Genomic DNA, 6,000 nt, shown 5'->3' with positions numbered 1-6,000 from the left:
TTCATTCAGCTCCAGCCATGGTGTTCTGTGCGTTCTGTGGTTAGTGTGAAAAGAGAAAAATTCACCCCTTGAAAAATCATGTTGCAAAAGAGAAGTTAGGGATCCAGGACAAAGTCACAAGTACGACTGCTCTCTGGAGCCAGACGGGGAGTAAGAGCGCCACTGGCCACGTAGGACACTTTAGGGAGTGGTAGGGATTGTGGCAATCTAAAGAAAGTTTGCTTACCCCGGAAATGGGAGGCTACTCCCCAACCCACAAGCTGTGACCCCCTAATGGGTACAGAGCTTTCATTCCACCTCTCTCTGGACCATCTCTAAATTTCTACTTCCAACCTGACTCTTAAGAAAGTGACAGGAGAGCTGGGAAGGTGGCTCTGTGATAGAGCGCTTGCCTTGAGCTGAAGAGCTGAGGGACAGTGCCCAGGCCCAGCGTTCAGGCCCCACGACCGACAGAAAAAGAGAAAGTGACAGGATACTTGAGCATGCAACAGAAGTGCACACCACTCAGGGAGCACTTCACCCTCTCCTTTAAATCTGTTTCCCCTTAAACTTCCTCATGTCAACTTATGGGGCCCATTCCCCGGTGTCTCCCATGTGATCAACTCCTCCTCTACATCCAGACCATCCTTAAGAGCTGTGGCTTCTACTTCACAAATGGATCTCACGTGTGTCCACTTCTCTCCTCCCTCCCCTGCCACTCTCCTGATCCAAGTTATTACCATTGTCTGCCCCGGCAGCTTCTGCTGCCTTCCCGGCTTCCCATTCTCCGCCCCCTTCCTCTAGACAGATTCCATGGTGATTACTTAAGACTGCAAATCCAGTCCTCTCTTAGTTTTAAAACCTTCAGCGGTTTCCTCTAGATTTGGTATAAAATTCAAAATAATGGCTGTGGTTCACTAAACTCCATGTAAGCTGATGCAAGGGATGTAAAATTAACTGGCTGTAGGGTGCAGGTGAAGTTGGCTGAGTCAGGGATGATTGGGAGGAATGGGGCTGTGCATGTGAAGAAGGTAGGTGGGCTGGTAGCCAGATATTCTGGTATTTCAAGAAAAGCTTGCCATCCATACTTTGTGGAGGGGTGGGGGACAGTTCTGGGCCTTGAACTCAGGGCCTGGGTGCTGTTCTGGAGCTTTTGTGGCATAAGACTAGTGCTCTACCATTTGAGCTCCACTTAAAGCTTTTTGGTGGTTCATTGGAGATAAGAGTCTCACAAACTTTCCTGCCCAGGCTGCCTTCAAACCTTGATCCTCAAATCTCAACCTCCTGAGTAGCTTGGATTACAAGTGTGAGCCACCAGTGTCCAGCTAAGATATGAATTTTAACACTTAAATATCTGGATGGTTTAGCTCAGTGCTGGTGGCTCACGCCAGTAATCCTAGCTACTTAGGAGGTTGAGATCTGAGGATCATAGTTGGAAGCCAGCCCCGGGCAGGAAAGTCCGTGAGACTCTTATTTCCAATTAACCACCAGAAAACCAGAAGTGGTGCTGTGGCTCAAAGTGGTAGATTGCTAGTCTTGACAAAAGAGCTCAGGGACAGCACCTGGGCTGTGAGTTTCAAGCCCCAGGACTGACAGGGTTGGAGGGGATGGCTGGGGGCAGGGTGTGTGTGTGTGTGTGTGTGTGTGTGTAGAATTACTATTGTGTTTGACAAGCATTTGGCAGGGTTTTGTCGTTGTTGTCGTTGGTTTTAGTAAAGCTTCTTTTCTTTCACTTCCCCAGCAATGAAGACTGAACTGCAAGGGAATTCATTAGGGCATCTCCAGGTCCTGATGGTTCACACCTGTAATCCTAGCTGCTCAGAAGGCTGAGATCTGAAGATTGCAGGTTGGAAGCCAGCCTAGGCAGCAAAGTCCATGAGACTCTTATCTCCAATTAACCACTCAAAAACCAGTTGTAGTGCTGTGGCTCAAAGTGGTAGAGTGCTAGCTTTGAGCAAAAGAGTTCAGGGGACAGCGCCCAGGCTGTGAGTTTAAGCCCCATGACTGACCAAAAAAAAAAAAAGTGTGTCTTCCACATGCAGGCCCCGTGGCTTACTCCTGTGGTAGCTCCTTAGGAGGCTGAGATCAGGAAAATTGAGGTTATAGGCCAGACTGGGCAAAAAAGTTAGTCATGGTGGCTGGTACCTGGCACACCAGTGACTCTGGGAAGCATAAAATAAGCGGACCATAGTCCAGGCACAGCCTGGCCAAAAGTGAGACCACATCTCCAAATAACCAAAGTAAAAGAGGACTGGAGGTGTGGCTTGGCAGTAGATCAGCTTTTTAGTAAGTGTGACACCCTGAGGTCAAACCTCATACCTCCATAGAAGAAAAAGAGTATCTTCCCTACATAAACCGTGTTACCTCTTACAATGAATTGTAGCGTTTCTCCAGATTGTCCAGAAGAGAGATTTGGAGGCTCGGAAGCTGGAGGGGGGAGAAGAAATGGGAAATGCTCAGAAGCAGGGCTGCGGGCCAGGCCCAGGACGAGAGGGCAGGAAGGGCTCACAGGCCTGGGAACACAGATGACTGCAGGAATCTGGAAGGCTGCCACCCAGCTCCCAACCTTTCAGATTCTGCCCCTCCCCTGCTCTTCTTCTCTGCGGTGGCAATCCCAGGCCTCACTGGGGCTGACTGCCTGGGGGTGAAGCCAGTGGCTTATGGAAGCAGTGAGGGACAGACAGGGACTTGAATCTGCCAAGGAGCATGCGCAGAGATATTTACAAAGGCTTTGGATTACTTGCAGCCAGCCTCCCCCAGGATGGAGGCTTAGTTGGTCTAGACAACCTACATAACAATGGGGGTGGGGGGGAGATATTCTGGAAAGTGTTATTTTTGGAGCAGCAGTGAACTAGGCTGAGACAGGTAAATTTGCTTTTTGATGCTCAGGATTGAAGCCAAGGCCTCACGCGTGCCAGTGTTCTGACATGAGGGCCACACCACCAGCCAAGAAAAGTTTATAAAAGGCAAAAATAGCCAGGGACTGGTGGCTCATGCTTATAATCCTAACTACTCAGGAAATCTGAGGATTGTGGTTCAAAGCCAGCCCAGCCAGGAAGGGTTGTGAGACTCTTCTATCCAATTTACTACCCAAAAGCCTTAAGTGGAGCTCTAACTCCAATGGCAGAGCATTAGCCTTGAGTAAAATAGCTCAGAGACAACACATAGGCCCTGAGTTCAAGTCCCAGGGCCAGCAAAAAAGAGAAGATAGGGGACTGGGAAGGTGGCTCAGGGGTAGAGCGCTTGCCTTGCATGCATGAGGCCCTAGGTTCGATTCCTCAGCACCACATAAGCAAAAAGAAAAAAACCGGAAGTGGCGCTGTGACTCAAGTGATAGAGCGCTAGCCTTGAGCTGAAGAGTTGAGGGACAGCGCCCAGGCCCAGAGTTCAGGCCCCACAACCGGACCAAAAAAAAAAAAGAGAAGATAGTACACAACCCAAACAGGGTACGGGCATACCTAGGACCAGGTACAGTGTGTAACATCATGAATATTTATGGTGATTATGTAGATTATGGTTTGTCTCAGATTCCCAGTAGGATAAGTGTGGCCTTTTTTTTTTTGTCAGTCATGGGGCTTGAATTCTGGGTCTGGGAGCTGTCCTTGAGCTGAAGATCTCAAGGCTAGCACTCTACCACTTGAGCCACAACGTCACTTCCAGTTTTCTGGTGGTTCCTTGGAGATAAGAGTCTCACAGACTTTCCTGCCCAGGCTGGCTTTGAACCGTGATCCTCAGATCTTAGCTTCCTGAGTAGCTAGGATGACAAGGCAGGACCACCGGCGCCCAGCTGAAGTGTGGCCTTTTGATCTGACACCTGGCACCATTTGTCATCTTGCTGCTTACACTGGTTATGAACCGGCAGGAGACGCCAAAGCCGGCCTGCCCAGTTCGCTTGGGTCACTGGCACCCAGACATTCCTTCACACCAACCATGGTTCCCGCCTCACACCGGCTGCGAGACAGTGGCTCGTCCTCCAGGTAAGGATTTTAAGCCTGTTCCATGACAAGAGGCATCGTTTCTCCAAGTTTTTGATGTTGCAGAATGAATGTCTTTCTCTAAGATCTCTTTGTTCAGTTCCCAAAATATACTAATCATTTTGGACAAGCCCACAGGGTCGGAGGTGGGGAGCTACTCTTTTCCTTTTCCTTTTTTTTTTTTCTTTTTCACTAATACTGCAGCTTACCAGGGAGCATAAAGCTTAAATCAAAGGAGACAGTGCTTCTGCATTTAATGAGAGCTCATGAAAACTGTTTTCTCTGAATTCCTGGCTGCTGTTTATCTTGTCCCTTCTCTGTCCTGCCTCAAGACCAGGGCCAGTTTGAAGGTGAGAGTATAATCTGAGGTCAGGTGATTCATTCAGCATTAGGCCTTGGAATTAAGCACACTGGGGTTGCTTTTTTTTTTTTGCCTATCACGGGTCTTGAACTCAGGGCCTGTGCATTGTGGTTCATGGGTCTTGAACTCAGGGCCTGTGCATTGTGGTTCATGGGTCTTGAACTCAGGGCCTGTGCATTGTGGTTCATGGGTCTTGAACTCAGGGCCTGTGCATTGTGGTTCATGGGTCTTGAACTCAGGGCCTGTGCGTTGTGGTTCATGGGTCTTGAACTCAGGGCCTGTGTGTTGTGGTTGAGCTTCCACTCAAGGTTCTCACTCTACCACTTGGAGCCACCGCTCCACTTCTGGTTTTCTGGTGGTGAACTGGAGATAAGAATCTCATGGGCGTGAAGGGTAAACAAAGGAGGAGGCTGCAATGCTTGGTAAGAAATGTATGCATTATCCTGCCCATGTAATTGTAACCCCTCTGTACAGTATGTTCTCAAATAAAATAAAATAAAATTTAAAAAAAAAAAAAAAAAAAAAGAATCTCATGGGCTTTCCTGCATAGGCAGGCTTCCAGCTGTGATCCTTAGATCTCAGCCTCCTGCATAGCTAGGATTACAGGTGTGAGCTACCAGCACCTGGCTGTGGTGGCATATTGACGTTGCCTTGGCTGGAGTCAGTTAACCTCTCCAAGTCACAATTGGCCCATCTATAAAATGGGCATAAAGAGTTTCCTTTGACAAAATGTTATTGAGAGGATGAAGGGTGCTGCCAAATAAATAGAGTGCTTAGTGTAGTGCTTGGCATGAGTGACAGTAGCCGGGTGGACAGCCCCCGGGTGGACAGCCCCCCGGTGGGCAGCCCTCGGTGGGCAGCCCGGCACCACAGCGCCTGCTTAGCATGTCCGACATCCTCGGTTCAACCCTCGGCACTGATAAATTTTAAAGAATGAATGTTTTTAGAACATGAGTTGTGGGGCTGGGAAGGTGGCTCAGTGGTAGAGCGCTTGCCTCGCATGCATGAGGCCTGGGTTCGATTCCTCAGCACCACATAAGCAGAAAAAGCCGGAAGTGGCACTGTGGCTCAAGTGGTAGAGCACTAGCCTTGAGCTGAAGAGCTGAGGGACAGTGCTCAGGCCCAGAGTTCAGGCCCAAAGCCCACAAAAAAAAAAAAAAAAAAGGATCTGAGTTGCCTGAGATCACCACCACTGTTCCTCCTCCTCCATGCAGAGACAGCTTTGCAGATAACTGAATGGGTTAACCAGTTTATCTCTTCCTTTCTGGAAAGTTCCTTCCCTCCACTGACCTGTGTCCACCAGCTGCTTTCACTGTTTCTGACCATCCTAGCTCAAGCTACTGGGCCTGTTGGATTTGCTGCTGATCATAGGTCCAGGAGGAGGAGGGGTGGAGAATGCGTGATTCTCCATCCAAAGGCTCAGGCTTTTTAAAAAATAAATAATTGATTAATTAATTTTAGGGCAAGTATTTCATTGAGCAACAGGGGAAAGGATCTATCTATATGAATGTGTGTGTGAGTGTGTGTGTGTGTATTTTCCTCTTCTGGTGGTACTGTGGTTTGAACTCAGATCCTTACACTTGCTTGGCTTGCTTGTGTGGCTGGAGCTCTGTCACTTGAGTCACACATCCAGCCCAGCTTTTTGCTGACTATCCTGGGAATGGAGTCTCATAGGCATTTTTTCCC

This window comes from Dipodomys spectabilis, unplaced genomic scaffold, assembly GCF_019054845.1.
Source record: "Dipodomys spectabilis isolate Male_0828 unplaced genomic scaffold, ASM1905484v1 ptg000230l, whole genome shotgun sequence".
Classification (NCBI taxonomy): Eukaryota; Metazoa; Chordata; class Mammalia; order Rodentia; family Heteromyidae; genus Dipodomys; species Dipodomys spectabilis.
Note: the sequence above shows the minus strand (reverse complement) of the source record.